General features: G+C 38.4%; 1 protein-coding gene and 1 long non-coding RNA gene across 5 annotated transcripts in view; one reads left to right on the top strand and one right to left on the bottom strand.

Annotated features, from left to right (window-relative positions):
* Nucleotides 1-17,303, bottom strand: part of LOC127416457 (signal-induced proliferation-associated 1-like protein 1) — a 140,346-nt gene that overhangs the window by 83,818 nt on the left and 39,225 nt on the right. The gene's annotated exons all lie outside the window — the stretch shown is intronic.
* Nucleotides 2,350-7,838, top strand: LOC127416477 (uncharacterized). The gene is made up of 4 exons (XR_007893111.1): nt 2,350-3,893; nt 5,456-5,551; nt 7,162-7,375; nt 7,506-7,838. It is a non-coding gene; the product is annotated as an uncharacterized LOC127416477 (long non-coding RNA).

The following is a 17,303-nucleotide window of genomic DNA, read 5'->3' as shown; positions in this document are numbered from 1 at the left end:
GTAATTTTTCCAATAATTGTTTACAGACAGACTGTTTCACTTTTAATTGACTATATCACAATTCCAGTGGGTCAGAAGTTTACATACACTAAGTTAACTGTGTCTTTAAGCAGCTTGGAAAATTCCAGAAAACGATGTCAAGCCAAGACAATTAGCTTCTGATAAGAGGTGTACTGAATTGAAGGCGAACCTGTGAAGGTATTTTAAGGCCTTCCTTCAAACTCATTGACATCATGGGAAAATCAAAAGAAATCAGCCAAGACCTCAGAAAAAAAATTGTGGACCTGCACAAGTCTGGGTCATCCTTGGGAGCAATTTCCAAACACCTGAAGGTACCACAATCATCTGTACAAACAATCGTATGCAAGTATAAACACCATGGGACCACGCAGCCATCACACCACTCAGGAAGGAGACGCATTCGGTCTCTTAGAGATGAACATAGTTTGGTGCGAAAAGTGCAAATCAATCCCAGAACAACAGCAAAGGACCTTGTGAAGATGCTGGAGGAAACAGGTAGACAAGTATCTATATCCACAGTAAAACTAGTCCTATATCGACATAACCTGTAAGGCTGCTCAGCAAGGAAGAAGCCACTGCTCCAAAACCACCATAAAAAAGCCAGACTACAGTTTGCAAGTGCACATGGGGACAAAGATCTTACTTTTTTGGAGAAATGTACTCTGGCCTAATGAAACAAAAATTTAACTTTTTGGCCATAATGACTATCCTTATGTTTGGAGGAAAAAGGGTGAGGTTTGTGAGCCGAAGAACACCATCCCAACCATGAAGCATGGGGGTGGCAGCATCATGTTGTGGGGGTGCTTTGTTGCATGAGGGACTAGTGCACTTCACAAAACAGATGGCATCATGAGGAAGGAAAATTATGTCTTCCAAATGGACAATGACCCCAAGCATACCTCCAAAGTTGTGGCAAAATGGCTTAAGGATGACAAAGTCAAGATATTGGAGTGGCCATCACAAAACCCTGACCTCAATCTGACAGAAAATTTGTGGGCAGAACTGAAAAAGCATGTGCGAGCAAGGAGGCCTAAAAACCTGACTCAGTTACACCAGTTCTGTCTGGAGGAATGGGCAAAAATTCCAGCAACTTATTGTGAGAAGCTTGTGGAAGGCTACCCAAAACATTTGACCCAAGTTACACAATTTAAAGGCAATGCTACCAAATACTAACAAAGTGTATGTATGTGTGTGTGTAAACTTCATACCCACTGGGAATGCGATGAAAGAAACAAAAGCTGAAATAAATAATTCTCTCTACTATTATCCTAATATTTCACATTCTTAAATTAAAGTAGTGATCCTAACTGACCTAAGACAGGCAATGTTTTCTATGATTAAATGTCAGAACTTGTGAAAAACTGAGTTTAAATGTTTTTATGGTATATATAAACTTCTGACTTCAACTGTAGGTGTAACATAAGTGCACCACACAAGAAGTTGGTCAACATATTGTAAATGTCAAATATATTAAAATCTAATTTATTTAAAATTACGCAGATGTTTAGGAATAATAATATTATAAAATAAAATAAAAACCTGCAAAATACTTCTTAGCCAATCTAGGCATTAATACATTTCTGAAGCAAGCCTATCTAGAAAGTTATCTAAAAATCAATAGCTAGAAATCACCAAGTTTATGTTGAAAAGTACTCATTACTAGTAGGCCTATGTCAAACCATTTGTATGTATAATAGGGCTGCAACTAAAGATTATTTTGATAATCGACTAGTCTAACGATTATTAGAACGATTATTCGACGATTATTGCAACGATTAGTCATTTGCTCTTAACCGATTATTCAGCTTGTGCCCCGACTTAAAAGGTTGCATTAAATATGCTCTCTCAAATTAAAAAGGACAAAATCATCTTTTAAAAATCCCTCTAAATGACATTCACTGAATTAAAGGAAAAAAAAACTAAGTTATATTCAGTAAAAAATTCACAGCAAAAAATCATATTATCAAGTGTTTTTGTCTTGTTTTCCATTTAAAATGGTCTAATGTAAATGTAAAATATAAAGCTCCTTAAAACAAGATACATATACTTGAGAAGCAATGTATAACATATTTAGACTTGCTTTAAGAGACAAATATACGTGTATTTTGTATAAAAGTGTATTTTTTCACTTGGTTTTACTTCTGCAATGCAGTAAAGACAAAATATACTTATATTTAAGATCTATTCTCTAAAAGCAAGTCTAAATATCTTATATGCTGCTTCTCAGGTGAATGCATCTTTTTTAAAGGATTTTTAGATATTTTAAGATATTTGTATTTTTAATATTATATTCAAAACTCTCAGATAACAATTTTTTCTTCTGCAGTATAGCTGCTAAAGTAAATGTACGTTGTTTTAAATGAGTTTTAGATATTTATATTGGAAAACAAGCCAAAACAAAATCATAACATTTTGTTGCAGTGTATAATGGGGCAAAGACTACCCTCTCCTTTTTGTTCACTTCAGTCCATCTTTAACTCACAAAAACAAACTCTCTCTTTCTAATAAAGCTGCATATTGCCAATTTTCTTCACATTAGGAAATGTACAGTGACACATATATTATGATTCATTAAGTCATGAGCCATCATGTTATAATCTAGCTGTAGCAAACGTGCACACTTAAGGGACAAGCGTCCCCACGACAGAGTGTGCATCAGCTGGGTGCAGTTTCAATCTCTCCACCTTAGATTGGGACACTTCGCACAACTCATAGAAGAGGCGCTGACCGCACAGAGAAATGCCAGTTTACATGACCTGTTTCCTTATTATTTGAACTTTAATAAAGCTACAACGCATTAAATATAACTGCATTAAAGATGCAACGCCGGGTGTTTCCTTTAAAGACACTCGACACGCAAGTTTTGCTTCAGGGGAGCGGCAGCTCTGGCTCCACTTATTCCACATCGAGAGTGCTTCTGTATTTACTTATTTTGTATTTTTGTAATTGTCCCTCATACTTTGCAATCTTCATCAAATGAAGCTGTTTGGAAAGTTTAGAGTGCATCTGGACTGTGAGCTGTCTGTGTTTTCTTCCTCTCCTCATTCAGGCGCAAGTTGTGGTGCTGCTCTCGCACGCCATCATTAGAGTTTAATATGAACTCGTTACGTTAAATGAGATCAAATGACTATTCGACTACGAACATTTTTGTAGACAAATTGTTATTGTTGATGTTGTCGATAACGTCGACTAATCGTTTCAGCCCTAATGTATAATGACAAATCCCTGGAGATAGAGTCCAGACATGAGCAATTTTTCAGTCTAGACATGTTTTTTTTCCAGTTTAGATCTGGAAATGTACTTTGTGTGCGTTACGGATGTGAAAAAATGGACAAAGAAAAAGGAAAAAAACTAAACGATGTGAAACCTGCAGACTTTGAATTCTGAGACATTGGTATAATATCCATTAAGGCTTCGCAATTGATTGAATTAAGACTGAAATCAAAATATGGCCTTGTGCGATTACTAAACTGCAAAAGGCTGCGTTTTAAATTCCGAGAGTCTAAATGAGTCTGCATCACTGATCTATATATACATATAACTGGATTGCTCATGACGTCACAACAGTGCAGCTACTGCGCCGCCATCTTTGTATTCCCTAACATTCTGTATTCCTATGAGTCTGAATGGGAAATCATCTGTTTTGGTGAGTAATTTTTACCCATCCAGTCACTTTAAAAAAAAAAAAAATTAAGTCTGCATACAGCATCACAATGCAGTCTTCTTATACATGTAATTAGTTATTTATTTGGACTCTAACTTTCCCCCCTGCTTATTCTAAGTGTGAGCGTGTTATGTTACTCTTTATTGCAGCAGCATTACCTTCAGCGGCGCACGTGTTACCTCAATAGAAACAAGTTTAAGAAACTGAGGTAAGATATCAGTAGACATTTTCAAACATACTCTATATTGCCAAAAGTATTCGCTCACCCATCCGAATAATTGAATTCAGGTGTTCCAATCACTTCCATGGCCACAGATGTATAAAATGAAGCACCTAGGCATGCAGACTGCTTCTACAAACATTTGTGAAAGAATGGGCCACTCTCAGGAGCTCAGTGAATTCCAGCGTGGTACTGTGATAGGATGCCACCTGTGCAACAAGTACAGTCGTGAAATTTCCTCGCTACTAAATATTCCACAGTCAACTGTCAGTGGTATTATAACAAAGTGGAAGCGATTGGGAATGACAGCAACTCAGCCACGAAGTGGTAGGCCATGTAAAATGACAGAGCGGGGTCAGCGGATGCTGAGGCGCATAGTGCGCGGAGGTCGCCAACTTTCTGCAGTCAATCGCTACAGACCTCCAAAGTTCATGTGGCCTTCAGATTAGCTCAAGAACAGTGCATAGAGAGCTTCATGGAATGGGTTTCCATGGCCGAGCAGCTGCATCCAAGCCATACATCACCAAGTGCAATGCAAAGCGTCGGATGCAGTGGTGTAAAGCACACCGCCACTGGACTCTAGAGCAGTGGAGACGCATTCTTTGGAGTGACGAATCACGCTTCTCCTTCTGGCTATCTGATGGACGAGTCTGGGTTTGACTGTTGCCAGGAGAACGGTACTTGTCTGACTGCATTGTGCCAACTGTGAAGTTTGGTGGAAGGGGGATTATGGTGTGGGGTTGTTTTTCAGGAGCTGGGCTTGGCCCCTTAGTTCCAGTGAAAGGAACTCTGAATGCTTCAGCATACCAAGAGATTTTGGACAATTCCATGCTCCCAACTTTGTGGGAACAGTTTGGGGATGGCCCCTTTCTGTTCCAACATGACTGCGCACCAGTGCACAAAGCAAGGTCCATAAAGACATGGATGAGCGAGTTTGGTGTGGAAGAACTTGACTGGCCTGCACAGGAGTCCTGACCTCAACCCGATAGAGCACCTTTAGGATGAATTAGAGCGAAGACTGCGAGCCAGGCCTTCTCGTCCAACATCAGTGTCTGACCTCACAAATGCGCTTCTGGAAGAATGGTCAAAAATTCCCATAAACACACTCCTAAACCTTGTGGAAAGCCTTCCCAGAATAGTTGAAGCTGTTATAGCTGCAAAGGGTGGGCCGACGTCATATTAAACCCTATGGATTAAGAATGGGATGTCACTTAAGTTCATATGCGTCTAAAGGCAGGTGAGCGAATACTTTTGGCAATATAGTGTATGTTTTGCAGGCTTTAAAGTGTTTATTCTGAATACATAATTATGCTTTCTAACTTTTGTTTACATTGAACATTCACTATGGTTATTTTCTTAGGCTAAATGAATCTAGCTATGTAGCTAAAGTTAGCTTAAGAACATAACCACAATGAATAACAGTATAGCTCACCAAGTTAGGTTTTTTGGTCAAATTGAATATCTACTTGCAGATCAACACCGGTGATACAACTGATGAATATAATGTGGGCTTGCATTAATTCTCCGTGTGTGATTTGTACTTTTTGCAGTGCAGGCCTGAATACGGCCCATCTCAAGTGCATAATTTCTAAAGTGGTCAACTGGAATTGACGAGGAGCACATGGATATTGTAGAAGTTAAACAAGGTAAGTTTGCAGTTTGGATTTCAATAATCATCCTACTGAATGTTAGATAAAACCGGAATTGGTTTGCAACAGGCGGAAAAGCTGTATGAGGAGACAGCTGTCAGCCTGGCTTCGCCGAAGAGCTGTTTTAATAGGTAAGAGAATAGACAACAATAGCGGAGTAAAAAATATGATACTATTTGTTTTTATTTGCAAGGAAGATACTTTTTGCAACATGCAGTATAACAATAGTCTTATAAAATTACTGTGTTTCAGATAGTTATAACTTTTAATGTTAATAAAAAAAGTTGACTCAGAAATGTAAATTCTGTCATCATTTACTCAACCTCATGTCCTTCCAAATCCATGTGACTTTCTTTTGCAGAACCCAAAAAAAGTTATTTTGTATTCCATATAAGGAAAGTAAATGGTGAGCAAAATAGCTTGTTTTGGTCACCATCAACTTTCATTATATGGACAAAAACATTCTTTAAAATATCATCTTTTGTGTTCCACAGAAAAACGTCATACAGGTTTGGAAGTACATGAGGTTAAGTAAATAGATGTGCGTAAGGTCTTAAGTAAGTTGGGACGTAAAGTTCACACTAAGGGCTTAGTAACTACTAGTTAGTTTGTAACTAAGTCAGTGCTTAATTTGATTGCACCACCTGTTCTTAAGGCAAGACTTAACTAGTAGGTCGTAAGCTCTCCGTAAAGCGTAGTCGCATATTATGACGTTTACCTCTATTTATCCAATAAGCAAATTTGTACACAGAAGTGTTAAAAATCCATGAACTTCAATTTGATCTTAAGGTTGATGTTCAAACCTTGTTTGCTCACGTAACTGTCAGATTTAATAAATGATATCCCCATTAAAATACGATACGTAATAAAAGTAGACTTGATAAATAGTATATTCGCCCTGTGTAAATAATATATAAGAACTGTATCTAAAATAAATAAGGGGTGATAAATGAATACTAATACAGAAAAACAGACATTTATTCATTTTAATATCCTATATATATTTTGAATGTGTTGAAACTTGACAGCGGGCGACATCCTGAAAACTGCACCGTTTGAACAGTTTCATGCTGAAGAGCTGCTTAAAAGTATGTTTTTTTTTCTCACTCTCGTAAACGTCAATGTCATACTGTATGTCGAAATGATTGATGCCTGTCATGCAAAACATGAGCTCATTGATGTCATAAAATATCAGTCTGCTTTTTTATTTCCATGCGTTACGCCTGGTCGGAGTCTTCCGTAAATATTTAGTTTATACGTAGGGTTACGTCCTACCTAAGTTTAATGGTGCAACACTCAAATATTTAGTAGTGCGTAAATTGTGACTTGGTGCCCATTTACGCCACAACTAGGCTACGTTTTATCTTACGTATAGCTGGTGCAACCGGCCCCTGATCTTTATATCTTACATTTTTCTTTTTTTTTGGCAGTACAAGCTTGCCTATAGTTTTCCTAAGCCATTTGGAGTGTAATGCAGCACATGTTTCTTTGGCAATGAAGTGGAGCCTGATGTTAGTGCAGCTTTCTGCAATGCACTATGAGTATGAAGATGTGATTGTTGAATGGTTCTATGTTGAACATGTGTGCCTCAATTTCCTTGAATGCAGAACCACCATGGAGTTCCAGAAACATTGAGGAGACCCAGGATTTAAATTTGGTGTCAAATTCAGAGATGGGCCTTGTGAGTGTGTGCTGTTGAATTAATCTCTCAGCTGTCTTGCAGACTTTCAAGACACTGTCTGATAAGTCCACCTCGGGACTTCATGTCGATCAGTGTGTTCATCTTGGGAAGAGCTCTCGACACTGAGTGCTGATAAACAGGTAGTGCACTGAATCTTCCTCATAGTTGTTTTAACTACAAAGCCTGCTATGTAACCCACCACAGCCTCTTTGAACATGGACAAGCTGGGAAGACTTACAGTGATGTTTTTCTCTGTGTCTTCTGTTTCAGGCTAAACATCACTTTGCCTGAAATGCCAACAAATCAGGTGTTGCCTCCAGTGTCACTGTGCTATCCGGTGGAGAACAGTTGTCACTAGCTCTGATGGCATGTCTTGCTACCATTCTTTTGAAAGCTGACTTAAATTGCCTTGCTGTGGGATTGTTGTTAAATCCATTAGCTTCGTATTTTTATTGTATTGTTCAGTTTAATAGTCCATTTTTGTGTGTACTTGGAAGCTGTTAAATAGGTTCATGATATCTATTTGTATTTATGTTTAATAAAAATTATACTACGATAATAATATACATTACGATATAGTACATTTTTGTTTGGAAAATCAATTAAAAACATTATATTTTAAATAACCATATTGTACTGCCTTTTTTTTTTTTTTTTTTTTTTTGATAATCCAGTCAGTGAATTAAATATTTCCAAATACTTCCTCCATATAATGTTCTCTTTAAATAAAGTAAAAAAATACAAAATATATATATATATTTTTTTTTTTAAACATTCTTGCCATAATGCTAAATTTCACATTATGACACATTTCAGATATGTCAGATTCTGATATGTTGTTGACCAATATTGTTATTATTATAAACTTTTCTCAAGAAACTCAAGATCTTCCCAAAGCGATGCAACAAAGAGAATAATGCAAGTAAAAAAAAAATTTAAAAAAAAGGAAAATAAACACTAGCAGAAAATATCCAAAATTACGTAATCACTTCTTGCAGAAAACAAATATTAAATAAACATAAACAAAAAGATTGACGAATTAATGCAGAGTGCATCTTTTGGCTTTCATAATATTCTTTTGTGTGCTTAATTTGGAGGTAAAACAACAAATCGCTTGTATTACGAGCGATTATAGTCACGCAACACAGTTTGCAGATACATTTTTTCTGCTCTGTGTCAGGTTGTGTGAACCAACAGAGATTTCAGGTATCAGAATCAGAAGACAAAAAATGGTATCGGTGCATCCCTAGTGGACATTTCACCTGGAAAACAGAGCTCACACGTACCCATACACCCAACAGCAGTTAGCCATTGGCCGTTGGGGGCAGTGTTTCGAACTTCCGTAAGCACAGACCGATTTCAACTAAAGAAAAGTCAACCAACTGTTTCCGATTTCACTGTGAGATCAGTCGGTTATAATGGTGCAACAAAAAGCAGCCCATGTCCCCAAACATGGTGAAAATATAACCTGCAGAAATCCTAGAAAGATTTGTTTTTCTAGACAGATATGATTCTCCTGTCAGTCAGAATAGCAGTAACATTTCAGCCACTGCATTTGTACACAACCATATTTAACTGAATTGAAAGGAAGCGTCTTAACATTTAGGCCTTGATATGTGCTGGAGACTTATGTCTTGTCAGCTTTCAAAGGAACAGCTCACTACAAATAAATGCAAGTTTTAAACAATCCATTTAGTGTCATTCGATTCTACAACACAGACTCAATGACTCAAGGCAAATTTTTCCACATTTTCTGCCTTAAAAACAGTTGACTAAAATAAAAATAAAAACATTTCCAAGCAGCTCCATGTTTCCATTTTAAAGACACTACAAAATCCCAGGAGATCAGCAGTAGCAGAAATACTCAAACCAGACCATCTGGCACCACAATCATGCCACGGTCCAAATAACTGAGATCACGGAGATGATTGTTGGTGTCAGACCGGCTGGTTTGAGTATTTCTGTAACTGCTGATTTCCTGGGATTTTCACGCACAACAGTCTCTAGAATTTACTCAGAATGGTGCCAAAAACAAAAATCATCCAGTGAGGGTCAGTTCTGCAGACAGAAATGCCTTGTTGATGAGAGAGGTCAACAGAGAATGGCCACACTGGTTTGAACTGACAAAGTCTACGGTAACTCAGATAACCTCTCTGTACAATTGTGGTGAGAAGAATAGCATCTCAGAATCCTAATTTGGAATGCCCATTTCCCACTGCACTCTAAATCCTCATGGTGGCGTAGTGACTCACCTCAATCCGGGTGGCAGAGGACAAATCTCAGTTGCCTCCGCGTCTGAGACCGTCAATCCGCGCATCTTATCATCACATGGCTTGTTGAGCATATTACCACGGAGACGTAGCGCGTGTAGAGGCTTCACGCTATTCTCCGCAGCATCCACGCACAACTCACTGTGCCCCCCTCCGTGAGTGAACCACATTATAGCGACCACGAGGAGGCTACCCCATGTGACACTACCCTCCCTAGCAACCGGGCCAATCTGGTTGTTTAGGAGACCTGGCTGGAGTCACTCAGCACGCCCTGGATTCGAACTCGCAATTCCAGGGGTGGTAGTCAGCGTCAATACTCACTGAGCTACCCAGGCCCCCCCTTTTCCCATATTATTAAACATAAGCCTATCATTCCACAGCAATCCATTTTATCATTTAATTCATCAATCTATCCGAAACAGATTTATTAAAAATGCTTTTCTAAGGACGCGTCAATGTACACGTGTCAGATGGATGATTTGAGCATTTCTAGGTCGCTGACACTATCAAGTTAAACGTAGTTTGAAAATTAGAAAAACACGTTTCAAGATCCCTGCATTCGGAATTTCACTCCGTCAGCTGTGTTTGAAAGTAATAATGTGTTCTCATCCTGTGCTGTCACTAGTGTCAAGTAAGCCTGGTTTGTTGTCTGTACGTCTACATGTTCCCAATTCCTATACAGCTGGAGTTTCACTTACTGCCCCCTGCTGAAAACAGGTGGTACTTCAAGCTTGAATTGCTCCAATGGTAGGAATATTCCTTATTACAGTCCGGGAACGCAATTAATTGTAGTATGCTTTTTTTGACGCACTATTTTTTATTATATAAATTATCGCACTGAATTAACATGTTAAATCAACAGCCCTGCTAATAAACATTGGCGGCCAAAAGTTTGGAATAATGTACAGATTTTGTTGTTTTGGAAGGAAATTGGTACGTTAATTCACCAAAGTGGTATTTAACTGATCACAAAGTATAGTCAGGACACTACTGACATAAAAAACAGCACCATCACTATTTAAAAAAAGTCATTTTTGATCAAATCCAGACAGGCCCCATTCCCAGCAGCCATCACTCCAAAACCATATCCTTGAGTAATCATGCTAAATTGCTAATTTGGTATTCGAAAATCACTTGCCATTATATCAAACGCAGCTGAAAGCTATTTGGTTCGTTAAATGAAGCTTAACATTGTCTTTGTTTTTGAGCTGCCACAGTATGCAATAGACTGGCATGTCTTAAGGTCAATATTAGGTCAAAACTGGCAAAAAAGAAACAGCTTTCTCTACAAACTCATCAGTCAATCATTGTTTTGAGGAATGAAGGCTATCCAGTGCTTGAAATTGCCAAAAAACTGAAGATTTCATACAAAGGTGTACACTACAGTCTTCAAAGACAAAGAACAACTAGCTCTAACAAGGACAGAAAGAGATGTGGAAGGCCCAGATGTACAACTAAACAAGAGGATAAAGTACATCAGAGTCTCTAGTTTGAGAAATAGATGCCTCACATGTCCTCAGCTGACAGCTTCATTGAATTCTACCCACTCAACACCAGTTTCAGTTCAAGAGAAGACCCGGGTGCAGGCCTTATGGGAAGAATTGCAAAGAAAAAGCCACTTTTCAAACAGAAAAACAAAAAGTTAGAGTGGGCAAAGAAACACAGACATTGGACAACAGATAATTGGAAAAGAGTGTTATGGATCTTAACCCCATTGAGCTTTTGTGGGATCAGCTAGACTGTAAGGTGCGTGAGAAGTGCCCGACAAGACAGCCACATCTATGGCAAGTTCTACAGGAAGCGTGGGGTAAAATGTCACCTGAGTATCTGGACAAACTGACAGCTAGAACGCAAAGGATCTGCAAAGCTGTCATTGCTGCACGTGGAAGATTTTTTTATTTGAATTCTTCTAAGTAGTAGTAATTTTTCACGTTATTAATGTCCTGACTATACATTGTGATCAGTTGAATGCCACTTTGGTGAATAAAAGTACCAATTTCTTTCCATAAGAGAAAAATTTGTACATTATTCCAAAATGTTGGCCGCCAGTGTATATACACAAAATTTTTAAAAGCTATCAAATGAAGCCCAGATGTTAAGAGAGCTTATTAATGATGGAGACACTCCACTGATCTTCATCTGCTCAAGCCTGAAGCAGATCATGTGCCCTGAGATCTTCGTAAGTGTGAGAGGACTGGTGTGCTAGCAACCATTATCACACACCCGTTCATTTCCTCTCTATTGTGTGCCTTTCTTTCCTGACACTTTCAGCAGCTCGGAACACCACTGTGACGCACACACACCACTTACAGTTACAGCAAGAGACCACTAAGCAAGAGTTTTGCTTCTAACGGTCCCAATACAGTGAAATTAATGTTTTGATGCATCATCAAACCTGACTATTATGTAAGAGTCGTGGCCAAGTCATCGCCTCCGACACATCACAAGGTGGAATTCATACAGGTGATGCAAATTCAAGTACAGCTCACAATGTTTCCCAATCTCATTGCCCCCTTCTCCTGACTGTTTCCTGTCTTCTCTCTCACTGTCCCCATCAATAAGGCAGCAAAAGACCAAAATAATTAAAAAGAATTAAAGCCTGCTTTGTCACGTAACCATGGATACTGCTGCACTAAGCAGAGCAACCTGTTTGGGGTGTTGAAATGCTTCCCACTGGGGTTGTCACAATACCAAAAAAATTAAGAACATTGAGTGGTTTTATCAATATATTTGTTTGCTTCATATTAACGGCATAATAGACAAAGCATGTCAATAATGCTGCTTAACACTCCAAGGCTGCATGCACAGATTCGATATTTTTACATAAATAAAAAATTTTGTCTGAAGTACAGAGGTGGTGCGCAACATGCATTTAACACTTCTTCAGCTGACGTCCTTTCTTTAAATATTAGATTATGCATTGTGTCATGTACAGTATATTTGTTTAGACAGATGAACACTAAGTTGACTATTCAAAAACCTTCGGTACTCTGTACAACTGATACTTAGGTAAGGTATCACAATTATTATTATTTTTTTTTATCCACTTGGTTCAGAAGTACCAATATTTTTGACATCTCTACTATAATGTACCACGTTGATACTGCGGCACTAACCAGAGAAACTTGTTTGGGGTGTTAAAATTCTTCCCACCACACACATATGTAAGTGATGTAGCAAAGCTGATGCTTAATAGTTTTTTCCTTGAGTGTAGTAGTTTCTGTCCTTCGCCTTTCCTTACAGTGAATCCACAAGGAGCAGCATCACCCTCCACACCGCAACCAACACTTCACCACCTCCTCGCCCACTACACGCCAATCATCTGTCCCATCCAGCTCTCTGCGGCTGACCGGTGTGGATCAGTGTACATGTCAGGCCACACTGAAGAATTCAACATAGAGTGGGAGGGCCTCATTTGTCAGAGGGCCCATTACCTATAATAAGCGACAAGCAGGGACAGATGAGGCTGGGGATCAGTTACATAAACACTCACAGAGAGGAATTCCTCTAAGTTAGGCAGAATGCCCTGGCAATGCGTTCACTGCTGGTTCATAGGAGCTTACTGTGGCCAAAAAAAAATTGCTCATTCAATTCTGCAATTGATTCTACATTGTGAATGTCAAAGCATTTGAAAAATTTATTTGTAACATTGGAAAGCTGCAAAACATAAAACTTATATTAAATTTGTCATTAGGTTACTAATTAGCTTTATTTGTCATTGGCCTATATTTGAGAAAAAACTGATTCAAGAGATAAAAGCAGAATTTAATAAAATCGTTAAAGAGATAGATCACCCAAAAATTAAAAATCCCTCATGATTTAATCACCCTCATGCCATCCCAGATGTGTATGACTTTCTTCTTCAGAACACAAATTAAGATATTTAGAAGAATATTTCAGCTCTGTAGGTCCTCACAATGCAAATAAATGGGTGCCAAAATTTTGAAAATCCACATAAAAGGAGCATAAAAGTAATCCATATGACTCCAGTGGTTAAATCCATGTGTTCAGACATTATATGATAGGTGTGGGTGAGAAACAGATCAATATTTAAGTCAATTTTTTGTCATAAATTCTCCTCCCTGCCCAACAGGGGGTGATATGCACGAAGAATGTGAATCATTAAAAACAGAAGGAGAATGATAAAGTGAAAGTAAAGTGGAAATTACCAAGCAGTGAGAAGAATTTATAGTAAAAAGGACTTAAATATTGATCCTCTGGAGTACTTTTATTTTGCCCTTATGTGGATTTTCGAGCTTCTAAATTTTGGCATCCATTCATTTGCATTGTATGGACCTACAAAGCTGAGAAATTCTTCTAAAAATCTTTGATTGTTTTCAGCAGAAGAAAGTCATACACATCTGGTATGGCATGAGGGTGAGTAAATGATGCGAGAATTTATATTTTTGGGTGAAATATCACTTTAAGCTGACGTGTGTAGTTTTAAGATGTCTACTTCCTCCATACCAGTTTAATACAAAATTATAAGCAAGCCATTTGTTGGTTAATTTTCCCAAAAGGTGTAAACACTGTGGCTCTGTAGCACTTTTAAACATTGCTCTGATTAAGCATCCTGACCGGACCGACACAGTAACATTGGCTTGTCCAATGGCGTGAGTTCAGGGCAGAACTTCAGTATCAGTTTTTTTTTTACAAATGGAGGACAGTGGATAGTGTTCAGGGAGAACTTGTATGAAAACAGCCAACATTTTTACTGCTGGTGATGCTAATGGTGCAGAAACAACACACTTCACCTTAAACCAGCAGCCATATCACCTTGTAGCTCTAGACTGGTTGCCCACTGAAGCTAATGGTTGAGCCTTGTCAGTACCTGAATGGGAGAACCTCTGGGGAAAAACTAAGGTTGCTGCTGGAAGAGGTGTTAGTGAGGCCAGTAGGCCTGCAGTCTGTGTGGCTTCTAACACCCCAGTAAGTGATGGGGACACTATAATGTAAAAAGCACCGTCCTTCAGATGAGATGTCCTGACTCACTGTAGTCATTAAAAATCCCAGGGCACTGTGTTCTGATCAAATTCCCCCATTGGCCCTTATTAATCATGGCCTCCTAATAATCCTTGAATTGGACATGTCACTCCTCTCTCTCCTCTCCATCAATAGCTGGTGTGTGGTGAGCGTACTGGCGCACTATGGCTGCTGTCGCATCATCCAGGTGCTGCACACTGGTGGTGGTTGAGGAAAGTCCCTTGTCCTCTACGTAAAGTGCTTTGAGTGTAGCATAAAAAACAAAAACACTATATAAGTGTAAAATCCATTCATTCATTCATTAAACTCAGAAATGAAGTCCCTGCCCAAAAAGGGGCCAATGTAGTATTGCACTCCATCTGATGCATTTCGCACACAAAACTGGAAAACACTTTCTCAAGTCGGTCCTTACCTGATTGGCTAGTTTGATGGTACTTCCATGAGTGAAAGCACAAGGACTTTTTATCAGTTTGCCTTGAAACAGAGTTGTGTTAAACAACTAGTGGTTTTGAGGATGAAATTATCACTGGATTTGCCAAAGGTTTGTGACATGACATTTTTTTAAGATATTTAGAGTTTCGTTTGAGGCGTGTACTAGCAAGTTGGCAAAACTGAATATCCAAGCAAACTTTAGCAAAACAAGCAAAACTTTATATTCGGCTTTGTCTTCTTAGTTATGTCTGTGAAATAGTCTGTACTAGGGTTTCTGTGCAATCGCTCTTCAAAACTGTCACACCTTAATTTAAACATTTTGTCCCACATCAGTCTTTTATTATGGTATAATATATCTCGGATAACTCTGCCATAAATGCATATAATGACAAAACCGACTATGATGGATTGCTTTAGTTGTTACATGGCTCTTCCTGTCCAAGTAGGTGGTTCTTGGACAGATTGAGCTGCGCTTTTTTCCGTTTTAGTCAAAGGTCTGCTATGTGAGACTAGGGCCAACGTGGGACCTTATGAGAGCTGCCTTTCACAAAAGAGACAGATTGCCCTGAGAAAGTTCTGTCTGCATTCCTCCAGAGCAGGATGAGCAGTAACGGGTGGGGAGAGGAAGAACCCTGTTAAAACCATAACACTCGTCTGGCCAAAACCACACTATCCCTACAGCTGCATTCACAGCATCTCAGCCAACCTCTTCTCAAAAGAAAAAAAAGTGAAATTCCTTCAGTGTGGAAGGAATTTCGTTCATGAACCAGGAGGCTTTGTGTTCTTTGGTCCCTGATGTCATATTTGTTTTCAGAGTAATTTCATCCAGCTTTCAAGCTCCTCACAGTGGTCGAGACTGAACAAACCTGTGTATTCAGCATGAACATATGTCACATTAAATCTGTAAACCATTAGACAAATAGAAGCTTGAAAAGTGTGCATGAGGATTCATTATTGTTTGGCTGACCACCAGAACGTTTCCGGTTTCCAATCCAATCCAAATTCCAAACGCCATGCTGTACCTCTCAATCACACAGATACTGGAGCAATTGTACTACAGAATCTAGTAGATACTAGTGATTCTTAACTGGCCTTAAAGTGTAAGTTCACACAAAAATGAAAATCATTTACTCACCCTCATGCCATCTCAGATGTGTATGACTTTCTTTCATCTGCTGAATACAATCAAAGACTTTTAGAAGAATTTCTCAGCTCTTTAGGTCCATACATTGCAAATGAATGGGTGCCAAGATTTTCAAGCTCCCAAATCCACATAAGGGCAAAATAAAAGTACTCCAGACTAGGGCTGTCAAATGAAAATTCTAAATTCTAATATTCGTCCAATTTAAGAAAACAATGCACATTCGAATGCTAAAAGTGTGCATTCAAATTTTAGATGTGCACCAAGAACTGACGAAGACTTCAGATCGATTCTTACACTAAAAAAGGCTAGACACAGCGCAACATATACAGCAAGATGCTTTTTAAAGTTCTTTTTAATTAGAAACAGCATCTAAAAACAGCACTCCAGCTCAAGACACTGAATAAACAAAAACAAAGTGAAACAAAGGCGATCGTCTAGCACGCATTAACATAGAAAATCAAATGGATGGTTGCAAAAGCTTTCAGTGTGAACAGCACCTTACAGTAGGCAGAGGTCTTTGACCGTTGCGTCTTGCTCTTTTATAAGCGTTTCTCAGACTAAGCAATGAGTTCTTTAAAACGCTTTGTGAGGAAAGGAGTTCAACATGGAAATGTGTGTCTCAAGATCCTCGCATTCGGTTCTACATAGAACTGTACTGAATAAAAAACAATGTGCTATTTCGCTGTTATTATAGCTTGTGTCTTGGGTAGTATACTGTGGCATCAGTGCAAGTGTAACACTATGTGGACTGCCTATTGAAGTGTTCCCCCCTCATTTTACTTTTGATTAACATTTGAGAATATGGACCGACTGAAACTTTTATATATTTTATGCATATTAGTTGAAAATGAAATGCTCTTTTTTCACAGCCAAGAATGTTCTTTGCAATAATATAATGGTGCTGTATGGTTTATGTATTTATTGCGCCCTCTTGTGGACTAAGGAATCAATGTCAATTTAAAAATCAGCTGACATTAAAATTTGAATATTATTTAAATTTTGAAAATATTTAAGGTAAAAATTTAAATTTAGTTTCTCTACTCAATTGACAACCCTACTCCAGACGACTCTGGTGGTTAAATCCATATATTCTGAAGCGATTTGATAGGTGTGGGTGAGAAACAGATCAATATTTAAGTCCTTTTTTACTATAAATTCTTCTCCCTGCTCAGTCAATTTCCACTTTACTTGCACATCTCATTCTTCTTCTGTTTTTGGTGATTCACATTCTTCTTGCAT

This window comes from Myxocyprinus asiaticus, chromosome 25 (genome assembly GCF_019703515.2).
Source record: "Myxocyprinus asiaticus isolate MX2 ecotype Aquarium Trade chromosome 25, UBuf_Myxa_2, whole genome shotgun sequence".
Classification (NCBI taxonomy): Eukaryota; Metazoa; Chordata; class Actinopteri; order Cypriniformes; family Catostomidae; genus Myxocyprinus; species Myxocyprinus asiaticus.
The sequence above is the reverse complement of the archived record's forward strand: the minus strand, read 5'-3'. Positions and strand labels throughout refer to the sequence as shown.